The following is a 15,397-nucleotide window of genomic DNA, read 5'->3' as shown; positions in this document are numbered from 1 at the left end:
TGGTACCATTGGCCTTCTTGGACACGAAGCCACACTGCTGGCTCCTGACCATCCTATTGTCCACTGTCCACCAAAACACCCAGGTCCTTCTCTTCAGAGCTCCTTTCCAGCAGGTCAGTCCTTAATCGTTACTGATTCATGCAGCTATTTGTACTCAGATGTAGGACTCTATACTTGATCTTGTTGAACCTCATAAGGTTCCTTTCTGCCCATCTCTACAGCCTTCCCAGATTTGCTGAATGATAGCACAGTTTTCTGGTGTGTCAGCCACTCCTTCCAGCTTTGTATCATCAGCAAAGTTGCTGAAGGTGCATTCTATCACTTCATCCAGGTCATTGATGAAGATGCTGAATAAAACCATGCTCAGTACCCACTCCTGGGGAATACCACTTAGTTACAAGCATCCAACTAGACTCTGCACCACTAATCGCAAACCTCTGACAGTCCACCCAGTTCTCAATCTGCCTCACTGACCACTCATCTATCCCACACTTCCCAGGCTTATCTATGAGGATGGTATAGGAGACAATATCAAAAGCCTTGCTGAAGTCAAGGTAAACAACATCCACTATTCTCCCCTCATCTATGCAACCAGCCATGGCATTACAGAAGTCTATCAAATTGGTCAAGCATTATTTCCTCTTGGTGAATCCGTGTTGACTACTCCTGATATCCTCCTTCTCTTCCACTTGCTTGGAGATGACCAAGATGATCCAAAATAAGCTGTTCCATCACCTTTCCAGGACAGAGGTGAGGCTGACTGACCTGTCACTTCTTGGCTCCTCCTTTTTGAATACTGGAGTGATACTGGCTTTCTTCCAGCCTTCCTCTCCTCTTCTCCAAGACATTTCAAAGATGATGGAGAGTAGCTCTGCAAAGACTTCTGCCAGGTCCCTCAACACTTACGAGTGCACCCCATCAGGGCCCATGGATTTGTTTGTATCAAGCTTGCCTATATGATCTCTGACCAGATAATTCTTTACTAAGAAGTCGTCTTATTTTGCCCAGACTCTCTCTTATATCCAGGGTCTGGGATTCCAGAGGATCAGTTTTTGTGGTAAAAACTGAAGAAAGGGAAGCATTCACTACCTCTGCCTCTTCACTGTCCTTCATTACAAGGGCACCCACCTCAATCAGCAATGGGCCCACATTTTTCCTAGTCTTCCTTTTGCTATTGATGTACTTAAATAAGCATTTCTTGTTGTTCTTGTCCTCCCTCGCCAGATTTAATTCCAGGTGGGCCTTAGCCTCCTTGCTGTATCTTTGTATGCTTTGACAACATTCCTATGTCTCCCCCAATGTGTTCAGACCCATTTTCCATGTTCCGTAGACTTATTTCTTTTCTGCCATCTTTACTTGATTTTTTACTCACAGAGATGCATCTATATTGAACTTGGAAGTGGTGCTTAAATGTCAACCAACTCTCTTGGGCCCACTTGTCTTTCAATGCACTTACCCAAGGGATATCTCCAAGTAGGTCTTTGAAGAGGTCAAAGTTGGCTCACCTGAAGTCCAGGGTTTCAGTCCTACCAATTGCCTTGTTTCTTTCATGTAAGATCCTGAACTCTACTACCTCATGGTCGCTGCGTTCAGGGCTGTCCCCATACTTCATTTTCTGACCAGTCTTTCCTTGTTTGTAAGAACAAACACCTCTTCTCATTGGCTCCTTTCACATCTACATCAGAAATCTCCCACACACTGCAGAAACGTTCTGAACTCTTTGTGCCTACCAGTGTTGCTTATCCAGTGAATATCAGGGTGATTGAAATGTTCTCCCTGCAATAACTTTTAGAAGACTGATACTGTATTTTCTTAAGCATTTTCATCTTCACTGATTGTCTTTTTTGTTGTTGTTGTTGTTTTGGTTTGGCTTGGTTTCTTTTTCTTTGTTTTACCTCTTTTCTCAGTACCTCTTATTTTAGTATTACCTGAGGTGATTAGCACGCAGTTTTGTTAATGAAGATGCTGAAAGAGGTGAAACCAGTTTCACAAACCTCCTTAAGCTTAAACGCAGTTAAATAAACTTAAGTAATCACTGTTCTAACTTTCTGATCTTTAAAGATGGCTATAGATGGCTTTCAAGACCTGAAAAACAGCTTGAAATCAGCCTTTAGGGAAGATGAAGAAGACGCATCATGAACCCCCACAAAAACCAGTGAAACAGGCCCTGCTATTGCAGGAGGGCAACCTGGTTGGGAGCTACAGGTGTTCCTTCCATTTTCTAAAGCATTTTTATTGAGATTGTACCATCAATTTTGTGCAAGCAATTGGTATTTTTTTGAAGTGTATGAGTGTATCTTACTCAGAGCAAGTGTTTTCTCCTCTGTTTTTTGCAACAAAAATCAAAGCACCTAAGCATTTCCTGTGTCAGGTTATTCGTAACATGTATCACAAGGCTACCCGAAGGTGTAACTATGCACTTTCAGTTCTAGAAAATAGGCATCCATGTGCCTACAAGGTCAGACAGAAGACTGTAAAATCTGCTTGATACAAACATGAGGGGAAAGGAAGATTTTAAGCAGACCTAATCATAGAGCCTCATATATATGGATTTTATTTTATTTTTTTTTGTCTGATCCTAACTTTCTCCACTCTGTATTTCAATATCTTTGAGCACTCTTAACTTTTTCTAGAGAATAACCTCAAAATGAATTAGTTTTTTGTTTGTTTTTCTTTTTTCTTTTTTCTGTAGTGGCTATCTTGTACACTCGGGTACATTCAAACCTCTCACAGACTTAACACGTATCTGGATAAAATATAAGGAGCTGTGTAATGGTAGTAATAAAACGATAAGTGTTATCATTTTCTAGTTTTAGAGCACCTCTATGCACTGTGCTGCTAGTACAAATACTAACATGTTATTATGGTAAAGTGGGAAGAAAAAACTTCCTCAGTTTCATACAGTGATATGCTTAGACTGTTGAATTTAGAGCCATTGGGCATTTCTGGTATTTAGTTTGGTACTTTCTGAGAGCAGTTAATGTATCTGACACTGTTTGATTTGTTAGTGATTATTCTGCCAAAGGATGCACTGGGGAGATTGTTCATCCTTTTCATAAATGTGTTGGATGTTTTCTTCAGAACCTTATCAGATACAATGCTGTAGATTTGTTTTTATTTTGATGAGAGGTGACTTATCTGTTGATACTCATTTTTTGATATTTCAGGGTATTCTGTATTTGTTCAAAATTTGCACTGAAGTCATCTAGAATATGCACCAACCTTTGTGAGGTTATCTATTTCCTGAAGGTACTTTCAGGCTACACTTCCAACAAATTGCCAGCTACTCTATCTGCCCCAGTTTTTGTGGAAACATTGGAGGGGACCTGAATTTCAGAAAGCATTGAGGACAGGAGAATAGACCACATTAAAATTTCAATTACCCTGAAATTACCAACAGTTAAATCTTGGCCATTACTAGATTTATTTCCCTAGATAATACTCTGAACTTTGCATATAATCTAGCATAAAAATAATAAGCTTATTTTTTTTCTTGTTAAGCATTTGCTTTAGAAAGCATTTAATTTAAGGAATTTCAACTGCTGTATAATTCTTGTTGTTTACTGATTTCATAACAATTTCAACTTAATTGGAAATATGTAGACACCAGTTTTAAATTCCTCCTTCAAATGATTTTCTTGCCTGTTTATCATAATCAAATGTTTTTCACTTTGTTTTTATGGTTACCTTGGTATTCCTGTGGTGAAACTAGAGTTGTTGTGATCCTGCTATGTTTCTACTAACATTCATTTACTCCTGTCAAGTCTTTTTCATGGGAAATCAAAATTCTTTCTCTGATCCCCTGGAGAAAACATGCTCTCCTGTGCTGCACTCTGCTTTCTGCACAGTGATTTTTTATTTTTTTTTCTTCTCTTGGTGGTGGTGGTGGCTTTTTTTTTTTTTTTTTTTTTTTGGTCATGTTTATCCAAAGTATTTAATATAGATACAATTCTTTCTTTGAATTTCATCCTTGGAGTTATGCTTTCTGGTTCAATTTCTAATGAAATCAAGTATACACGTCAGAAAACCTGTGCTAAGAAGAAAACAAAGGTCTGCTTAGTGTCCCCAGACAAAGTGCTTGGTGAACTGTTCTTCATTTCTTAATGGAACTGTAGGCAAACCCATGCTACATGTCTGGTTTGGTGTTTGTTTTTTTTTCTTTTTTTTTCTTTTTCCCCTCTATTATTTTGTTCATCTTGAAAGCTATCTCAGCTTTCCATGTGAAGTTTGGAAGTTCCTTCCCCTGCTAGCTTAAGAAAAAGATGATGCTTACTCTTAAAGATTTCAAAGTCTGGGCAAGCTAAGATAGGGAGATACAAATCTGCTTGCATGAAATGCTATACTGCAGGCCTGTGTACTCTTTTCTTCAGTAGAAATGGGACTATGGCATGAGTATACATGTTTTCTTATCCACATAATTTGATGGCAGGAAATATTAAAATAAACTATAAAATAAACTATAAACTCGATTTGCAGCTTGTCTTAGGGAGGAAATTGGAATATGACTGGGTAAAATACAGATTGCAGCCTAGCAGCAAAAAAAATGTAGGTATGAAGAAATAGAATGATTACATAAGGTTCTCTGTCATTTTCTTTCAGTGGCATTGAATATAATTACTTCACCATTTATCTTAGTAAATGTTGGGTTCCCAAACAAACCTATGAGTTTTTGTATCCCTTAATAAAACTGAAGAGACCTAACTTCTCTTTGTGAAGCTTCTATTTCTTAGTCTATGCAATCAAATCAATTAAGGATTTTAAGTTCAGAGAAAACAGCTATTACTCTGTGGAAAATTCACTCCTAGAAACAGAGTTAGTATTTTGTTAATTTTTCTTTTCTTTTTTTGTAGAACAACGAGGGCCCAGTTTTTAAAGGTGCTGAACCTCTTCTAATTAGTTTGTAAGTGAGTTAATTGCTTATGGAAGCTGTTCTACGAAGATAGTAGGAAAGTACAAATTGAGCTGCAGGGCTGAAGGTCTGGGTCCATGTCTGAGGCAGTCCTGCTGCTCTCACTTCGGGCCTGCTTTCTTCTCCTACGAAATACCCAAACAGAGCCTGTCAGTGCTGATTCCTCCTGGGTGTGCTGCCTGCTATCTGAAGCCGTCTGGCTCCTGATAAGATGCACTGCCCACTGGAAGCATGTTTTTTATTCGTATGTTGCCATCATGTGGGGCTTTTTATTTCCCCCACATCTATCAGATGCCCAAGTTTCATGAAAATTTCAGTGAAAGAGCGACAGAGAGTTTTTACTAGGTATGTTTTTCTTTTTTTTTTTTTTTTTTTTTTCACTGAACTGCTGCTTCCGGATGCTAGTAACATGGTGATTTCTATTTTCATGTTTTTCTGGTGGTGGTGGGGATGGCAGAGGGCTGTGCAGCACAAACCAGGCTCTGCCCACATCCTCACAACCTGCACTGGGAAGTTAATGCTCCCCCCAGCCACTCTTGCCCAAGATGGCAGAGAAAGTGATTTCGCTGTGGAAAAGGAAGGCTGGGGATTTTTTTAATGTTCTGTGAAAGAGGAAGCAAAGAGCAAGAGAGGATCTGATGGGGGCAAGGGGAGCAGCTGGGGCAAAGGGCTGTGGGCAGAAGGTGCATGCTGCTGGAAACCAGGCGGATCTCCTGCTGCAAACCTGAGCGGTGTCAGTTTATGCCTGAGCTGACCCTTCACCCCAGAGGTAAATGAGATCTCACTGTTCTGGCTGAGCAGTCCAAAGCAATCAATTTGCTTTCTGAAAGTCAAATGTCTGTAATGCTTTTACTCACCATTACAATTACACTGGAGTTGTCAGTTTATGAGAACTGGGAAAGTTTGTTTTACACAGCGTTTTTCTTTTCAGTGACTAAGAATGTGCCTAACTTGAAACCCTCTACATTTGTAACCCCCCAACACATGGGCAGATTTTGGTACACAAAGTATGTCATGCAACTGCTTGTCAAAGAGTACAGATGTAACAGGCTTTTTAATAAAGTTAAAATCTTAGTCTATTTACAGGATTTTAAGCCTTCAGTTTGGAGCTGATATACTGCAAGCTGTTTGGTTTCCATTACTCTGCTTGGAGGAACATTTTCCCTAGTGTATTATTTATACTTAAAACAGGCAATGAGTAGCAGTATCAATAGGAACATCTCACAGTGCAGAGAGAGCAATGATATTGGCTGGGGAAAAAAAAAAAAAAAAAAGAAGCATAGAGTACAGCCAGGGAAAGGTTTCCATGGTCTTGTTTTAACACTTCATGAATTGTTTTGCTTTATGTAATTGATGTCAGTGTTGCAGTTCCATCCCAATTAATGAGGAAAGGTAAGGATAGTGCATGGCATCCATATAAAAAGGAGCTGACACAGTGTTTTGATGCACCTGTGTGTGAACCAGTTACACCAGAACTACAAAGTGTTCTTTTTTTTTTTCCCCTAGGTGGTAGCTGCAGACATTGTGATTTGAGATAGGGTGAGGTCTCTTTCTGCTTGCATTTAGAATAATACTTGCATCTACAAAACACAGTGCAAAGTTGAATCTTCATGATTTCCCTGACAGCATCTTTCTTTTTTTTTTTTCCATAAAAAGCAGGCGCTATTCCAATGCAGAGACTATCCTCATTGCAATCTGCACAGTATTCTGTAATGTTTTCCGTATTTGGATTATTTGAGCTGTGTGAATGAGATATGTCATTATGGTAGGTCTTGAAGGAACATAGAAAGCATGGGATGCCATTGCTTCAGGTGAAGATATATTTCCATAGCTTAACTATTCAGGAAGCTCATTTATTTTTAGCGAGATACCTTTTCACTTACTCTGAAGTAGCAATTTAATCATGATTTGGTTATATATTAAAGGATATCTAGTATGTACATTTCTGTGTTTAAGAAACAAGTTGGTTTTCAGTTTCACCTCTATTTGCATTTGGTTTCCAGAATTTCTTACTCCATACACTGAACAAGATTTTGTATGTAAAGAGGAGAAATTATCTCTTGAAAGTATTCTTGATTATTAGAATTTTATCTTGTCAAAAATACGCATAGCTTTAGCTTTTCCTCTTGTAGTTGCTATCACTTTGACTTCAGCATGTTTAATTTCAGTGAGTACAAATAATTACAGCTGATGATTTTATAAATCACATTTCATGCCTATAATGTGCATGTAGACACATCTCTACATATAACGCAGGATATCACAAGTGATAAATAGAGTCAGGTGAAACTCCAAATGTTTAAATACTCTGCTTCTGAAAAATAAACAGCATTAATTAGGAATCATTCTTGCATTACTTCTTCATTCCACTGTTTCGGGTTTGCTGGCTTACTTGATTTTCTTGTTTGAGTCATGTGAATTAGGAATGCTTACTCAAAGTAGGCAAGCGTACTGCTCCTTTCTCATGCTGTCCTTGGTATCCTTGGTTGTCATTTACTTTTTCTACTTTTTGACAGAGTAGTGGGAAGTGCTTTGGAAATAAGCTCAACTCTGGCTCATAAGAACAACTATGGGCTGTATCAAGGGATGTCTACATTTGTCCTCGTATAACAGCTAAACTGCAGTTTATTTCTAAATGGTTGTATTTGCCATCTAATTTTAATAGAAATACAATACAGGATTCTCTAATCAAAATTATTCTATGACAATTTACAAGCATTCACGAATAAGATATCAGTGAAGTGTTAGCTAAGAAACAGGCACTGGGGAATTTAACATAATTTAAAGTAAGGAATGAAATAGAAAAGGGATAGAAAACATTTAATAGAGTGTATTTAGTATTCTGCTCAGTTCTTATAAGAGCTTATGAATTGAAATGCATTTTTTCATAAAAGAGTTTGCACATGAGAAAGTATGGAAAACCAAACTGTGTGTTCTCTATCAATAAGTATGTTACATAACTAAATACATCATATTTCTGAATACTGATATAATCAAAATTAAACGTATTATACACAGTTATGCAGTGCTTTCTCTGGATGGTACACATTGTAGATATTACAAAACAAAGTTTTGCAATGAAAGGTTTTATTAAAATATTAAGGGAGAAGTAATTTCTGAAACAACAAAACATCCTTTTCTATTTGCAAAAATATTTTCCTCAAAATTAGAAGCATTTTACAAACACTGAAGTGTTGGATTTATTCATTTCATTCATTGATAGTTTTCATTTAAACAGGAGAAAGGATGATAAGTATCTACAAATGTAACTATGAAAAACTTGTCTTTTAAAATATATATAGGTAGCAAATAAATTCAAGTGAAGGTATGTTTGCAAGGCATGTTGTTTTATGCATGACTCTCCTGCAAAAACTAGCTAGAGCCAGGCTCAACAGCTTTACACGAACACATTTCAATTTCTATCTCCAAATATCTTAAATAGACTCCTGATTAGCAAGGTACTTAGGCATGCAAGCAGTCCCAATGAGTATCCCCAGCAAAGCTCAATATATTTGCCAAATCACTTACCTTAGGGTGTCTCCTGAATTTTTTGAATTGTTGCATTGTTTACCCTGCTCTAGTTTCTACCCAGAGTGACTCAACAAGAGTTAAGCAGCTGGTCGACTAGGACACCTCTCTCTCATACCAAACCCCATACTTGGTCAGTTTCTCATTGTCCTTTTTAGTGTGAGTTTCTAGGTGCTGAGTGAGGATGGGTTTCTAGGTTGTTCTTTTTACTTATTTGCATTTTTATTTCTTTTACCCACCTGTTCTCTGTCTTGTTTTTAGCTTGTTATGTTTGGTCAGATAAAAACTGTTCACAATAAATTTGTAGTCCTAAGTAAAATGGGATCCTGTTCAACAGCTGAACCTCCTAATCCTTAAAGGAGGAAAAATGCAGTTCCCAGTTTGAACCTATGGTTAGCCGTGGCGTGTTTAAGAATATATATATGTAAAACTCAAGCAAATGCAACCATCTCAGTCTCTTAGAAAAAAACATTATCTTTCTCCAGCTTTGGATGTTTGTTTTTTCTACATATCATATTGTTTGGTATAAAGCTACCAGTGAGATAATACGGAGACTTTTCTGTAGTGAAAGAGTGATGTCACTATACTGACCTGGCAAAATACTGATGAAGGAGAAACTAATGCAAGAGCACTTATCTTAGGAAAATCCAGGCAGATCTACACACAAACTTCCCCAGTGTAGTTTACCATGCTTTCATTTTATGTTTGGAATTTGCTGAAATGTACAGACACTAGTCTTCAAAAGTCAGCCAGTTTTTTTTTAATAATATTGTTTAGTATTTTCTTTTAATATTTTATGAAGCAAAAACTGGGTGAGGTCTTCAGTTGAAACACTGTGTGTCAATACAATCTGTACTATAATATATATATGTATGTGTGTGTACTAAGATACATTTTTAAATTTGGGGACTTAGATGTAATTCTTAGTGACATGGTTTAGTGGGCAATACTGGTGGTAGATGGACAGTTGGACTGCATGATCTCAGAGGCCTTTTCCGACCTTAATGATTCTGTGATTCTATACCTGAACAGTAGAGTGGCAGGTCTGACCTCTGAACAAGAGTGGGCAATGCCATCTTGTTGGGGATGGGCATACTGGGATGCACAGAGACACATGATATGTATGGCAAATGGAGTAATGTAAGGTGTCGGACAAAGCAGGATGTTCACTGTCAAAAACACTTTCTCCTTCATCAACTGGAGAAAGCTCACAAGCCCAGGGACCTGTAGAACAAGATATAAAAGGAGTGCTGAAAGGAACTGAGGTTGCTCGGACTAGAAATATATATATATATTTATAAACACAGCAGCAGTTCTGCATGTGGGTGAGAAACAGCAAGTAAAGAGACACAAAAAATCAGATCCCCATACCTATGATAGATTCGAGGATAAAGCTTAAAGTGCAGCAAAAGAAACCATGTTTAAGCTTTTGAAAAACTAATGGTGGAGAGAGCAGGGCAGTGCAGTACCTGGGAGGCTGTGATGTCTTCATCACAGGTCTTTAAGAACAGGTTAGACCAAGGTCTTAGCAGTGAGATAGGCGTTGAGCGTCCTGCTTTCAAGGAGGGGGAGGACACAGATGACCTCCTGACCTCTTTCAGCCTCATGATCTTGTTGTTTCTTTTTTTTCTGGAAAGAGAGTATATATTTAACCCACCTGGCTGCATTTAAACTAAGAGGGAATGTGATTATTTTCTGTATAGGGATGAAATTCCTCCTCATGCACTCTGTAATGTGAAAAATGAACAGCTCTTGCTCAGGTCAGTCTGTGTCTCCCACAGAACTTTTTTCCTTCGGTGAGTGTAAGGCTGAGGCTTTGGGCAGAGGAGCATACAAAGGGTGATTGTTTTTAGACGCCCATGTCGCAGTGGGCACAGCAAACATAACCACCCCCTCTTCAAATGTGCTTTAATTCTGTAATTCAGGATCTTTGTTAATTATGAGGGTCAAAATGCAAAGCGGCAAGCTTAGGATGTAACTAGTCTTCTGAAAAGGACAGCAAGAGATAGGGGAGAGCTCTATGCCACTCATCCTCTAAAAGTTAAGGACTACAGTGGCTCTTGCAACACATTTGTTGATTTAGACAGTGCACGCAGAATTATTGATAGAGCCCATTACCTCAGCTGTCAGACTGGAGTCACCACACAATAGTAAGATTGAGGTGGTTAAGTTATGTGTAAGTATGCGCATTGTTACATGTTGTGCTTTTCCAAACCATTCAGTGCGTTTGCATCATCTTTCAAGAACCTAATCAGGCATGTATTATCTTACTGCAAGTATAAACAGTAAGTTAATCCATTTATCTTAGTTTCTTTTCTCTATTTAATTTTCCGTTTTTATGAAAGTTTAACTTTCAGTATTTGATTTTGCAAATACTATGATAATTACTAAAAATATATTTGAGAACTTCAAAGTGAAAAAGTTGCCTGCTTCAGTTTTGCCTTTGCTAACCTTTGTTTCCTGATGGACCATATTTAACTTGCCAACCATGTGTAATAAAAATAAAAGCAGTATTTCTAACAAAAATATATAAATGAAAAGAGAGATGTGAGCATGTACTATGGTATTGTATTAACTTCAGAAATGTGAGCTATCTCATACCGATCAAGAGATGTCTATTTGAATACCTAGGAAGACTGAAGCAATAGCTCTGAGACTTTTTGGTGAGATGTTAATTCTGGTGACCAGTGATAATTTAAAAGTCAACTCTGTTAACTTTTCTTCTTGTTACAAGAAATGAGAAAACTTTAGAAGTGTTTGCTATATAGTGAGCAATGTGTCTTCCCATCCTACACCTAGAGGAATCGTGGTAGGAGCAGCTGCTCCTAAAATCCAGAAGTGGGAAGACTGCAAAGAGACCATCAGAGCCCTGGAGCACACAGAAGTCAGTGGGCCCCAAGAGCTGCCTAGGGAAGGAAAAGATAAACGTCCAGCACCTGCCAGGGAAATCTTCAACCTGTTGGCCTGCACTCTCTGGCTCACTCCTTAGGAATGATTGTTCCCCATCCCTAATGCCTTCATTTGGTGAGTCAGATGAGGCTGATGCTAACCAACTTTCAGGGGGCAAGCCTTAAGGCTCAAACAGAGGTAGTCTCAGGAAATTGAAAACTCCTGCCCTGCCATGTAGTCTGAAAAACTCAGGGACAATAACTTTTTCTTCTAGTATTTATTAGATTAAAATAATGCCATGCAAAAAAAAAAACCAAAACAAAACAAAAACCAACCTAACAAAAAACATGGGTTATTCTGTGGTTTAGGATTGGAAATCAAATGTGGATCTGAGTTGTGCCAGGCTCCTCATATTTAATTCTTTACACTTTATTTTGATTAAGCATTTGTAAGATCAAGCTTGTGCTGCCTCTAAACCAAAATGTTACCTGTGGCCTCAAGTTTGGAAAGCCATTTAACTGGTTCTGTGACTAAATCACTGTCATCTCTCCATCTTCATTTCATCTCTTTCATAACAGCATTAAGAACTGCAATACAGAGAGGCAGATCTTAAGTCTGCTGTATGAAATATGTTACTTGTACAGACATGCTGAGTTTTTGCCAGTTAAAAACATGCTTCACCTCCTCTCGTTTTGTTTTGTTTTTTTTTTTTTAATGTCTTTTGCACTCTAATTACATATATATTTACATATGTACATATCTCCAGATTTATATGGTAAATGGCCAATGGAGAACGTGGATTGATCATCCTCAATGTGTAATCTTCACAGAGAATTTAGAAAGTGCATTCAGCCCCTTAGAAAGTTGCACAATCATTATGGTTTCGGAGGAAAACATTCTGATGTGTTTGGTCAGTGCTGAGAAGTAATTGTTAAATATTAGAGTAATTTTTCTGAGGACATTCAAGGGAGCAAAAAAAGGGTGTGTCTACAGGGGTTGTTAAAGTGCACATGTCAATTTGCTAATGACTGGCTGTCTTTTAAGAAGTGTCAGTTCTTCCTTTGCTCAGCAAAGCATTTTATTGTCAAGTTATTGAGAAGGTTGGAAATTTTATATATTCGAGCACAGGAAACCAAGAGAGGAAGATAGTGATACACAGATCCAAACAGAAGCTCAATTATGCTCCTTAGTGTGGATGCTCGATGACTTTGACCTTCTAGATGAAAGTCTGACTATAGGGATAAGCTGGACTTCTCGTACTTGGTCGAAAGAAAGACAATGTCTTTTTGAACAAGCCATAGGAATATGCAGAATATGTCAGGACATAAGTATTGCTGAGCACATGCTGCAGGATGAAAATATAGAAGAGACTGGTAAAAAAAAAAAAAAAAAAAAAAAAAAAACTAGAAAAACATAAAGATAAAAAGGAAAATAAGGTCAAAAGAAAAAAGAAAATGTTAGAGAAGAGTAATAGAAAAGTTAAAAGTTAGAAGAGTAGTGTGAAACAAAGCAGAAAAACAAAAAGCATTTTGTCTTCCACTAAAAGCATCAGAGAACCACAGAAGTCCTGAGGGTGGGAGGAACCTGCTCCTGCCAGCAGGGTCACCCAGCTAGGGGTGTCCAGGAGCACCCAGCAGGCAGAGAGAAGCAAGCCTTCATCTCACAGCTGGGTGTCTGTGCCAACAGCTGAGCAGTGCTGTCACAGTGTACAAGAAGAAACTGTGGGGCAGATTTTGTTTTTGTGGTCATGGTTTCTATGCATAGCTGAAGGAAAGGAGCAAAAACAAGTGGGCTGAGTAAAGAATGTGTGAGATTCTAGGTGTGATACTAGAATACAAGGACAAATATACACCACTATAGCAGCTGTGCTTGAGTTATACCCATATATTTCCCTCAGCTGAACATCTCGGCTTGAACTATTGACAAAGTAGCATGAATGACGCAAGAGTAATTTTCTACTAAAAATATTTGCATAAATATTGATTAAAATTCTAATATTTTCCCTATACATTTAGAAATTTCATATGCAGGTAGTCAAGCAAACCTGGAATTTTTAATAGTACCTTTCGGTGAAGGGAGTAGGTTTAGCAAATTCAAAGCATTTTATAACATGGAATTGTTTTTGACTGATTTCTTGTCTTAAAAAAGTTGGGAGTTTTCCAAGGTTGTCTGATTAGAAAAAAAGAAAGAACGTGAAGAAAATAATTGTGTTAATAACAGATCAAAATGCAATCAAATGTTTCTTTCTAAATTTACATGTTTATTATTTGAGGTGAAAAAAAATTTTGATGTCTCAAATTTTTAAGAGATCAATCTTACTTTTAGTTCTAATCCATACGTACTACATGCCTAGGATATGTTTTTCACTGCAACATCTTAATTGAGCCAATCTATCAATGCATGAAATGCAAATGAAGCTAAAGTCCCATTGGAGAAGTTGAGCTGGATCCCAGATTCTTTAAAAGAATTTAGTGCCACTTAAGTAAGTGTTACTTGGAGAGGGGAGATGTTGGTGAAGGGATAATGGAAGGAGGGTAATCAGAGTGTTTGGAGATGGGATATGAGGTCAAAGGGGTAGGAGCTGTAGGAACCAGAAGGCATGCATAGCAGAACAGAGGGAACACAGCATACTTTTGGAAGGTCATGGTGGCTGGGAGAGGCACACAGTGACTGGAAGAAGGTAAAAGTTGCCTCTGTTTTCAAAGGGCTAGATTTGCAAAAGAAGGGGCCAGCCAGTCTGACCTTAGTCTGTGGAAGGATTAAGAAGGTGACAGGGAAAAGGCAATAGCAGTTTATGAAACATAAATTCTGCGTGGCCAGCCCAACTACTTTCTGCACTGGTGGAATGGTGAAGAGGAGAGCAGTGCATATAAATTACCTTGACTTTTCCAATGCTTTTGAGACAATCACCTGTAGACCTCTTCTAAGCACACTGCAGGGGTATGAACTAGGTAAGCAGAAGGTAAGTAGGAGAGAATCAGATGGACCATTGGGCTCAAAGGTTGTGATCAGAATGAGCTGATCCAGCTGGCGGCCAGGATTCCCTTGATGTTATTGTGTAACACCTCTGTCAGTGACCTCAGTGATGAGTTGAAGGGCACCCTCAGCAAGTCTGTGGGTAACTTCACAATTGGCCCTACTTGGAGCTGGAGGTTCAATCAGATGGCTTTGACATGTCTGCTCACCCTAGAGAAGGTGAAGATCATACAGTAGATTTACTTGTTTTGAAAATTCATTTTGTTTTCTTTGTGGATTTAAGTTAGGTATATACCGGATCAACAAAAATTCAACCAATTTCATAAAGGCCATATTTAAATCAAATTGGGAATGTTAATGAGCAAGTAGGGATGTGATTCTCCATAAAAGCGGGCAGAGTGGATCCAAAGAGTAAATGCAGCTGCTCATGAGAAAGACTCTGTGCACCAACATCTGTTTTACATATAGCCCAGGTGTCAGCAGGTGCATTAACATAAACTTTTTTGTTACACACTAAAGCTGCAGATGAAGCTTCATGAGACAGCAGCCGTATGTAAGGGGTGTACCAAGTTCAAGAACATTAAACAAATTATTCATTACCTTTCAACTTATGGAAGAGCAACTTTATGACTTATTTGAAAATCAGGCAAGAACACTGCTATGTATGTTAGATCTACTCACAGTATCCCATGTGCCAAATTTTGTAGAAATATGTCATGTAGACAAGATAAATGATTTTAAAAAACAGCAACAAAGCTCATTGAAAATATATAGTTAAACTGATCGAGGAAACACTATTACATTCAGATTCCCCTTTTCATGGTGTTGACTTGAGGGGAAAAAAAAGTTACAATGAAGAAATTTAACCAAGCTTCACTGAAAATTCTGGGGAATTAAAAGCTTCTCTGTGTTAAATTTCACACCAGGAAAGATTTGCAGATCACAGTGAATAATCAAGTGAATGTATAAAGTGATGCAGTGAACAAAATAGCCAGCAAGGGTAGAAGTATAAATGGAAGGAGTATCACAGAGTAGCAGAATCACGGAATGGCTTAATTGGAAGGGACGTCAAGGGTCATCCAGCTCCAAACCCCT

Source organism: Phasianus colchicus, chromosome 3, assembly GCF_987193195.1.
Source record: "Phasianus colchicus chromosome 3, bPhaCol1.hap1.1, whole genome shotgun sequence".
Taxonomy (NCBI): domain Eukaryota; kingdom Metazoa; phylum Chordata; class Aves; order Galliformes; family Phasianidae; genus Phasianus; species Phasianus colchicus.
The sequence above is the reverse complement of the archived record's forward strand: the minus strand, read 5'-3'. Positions refer to the sequence as shown.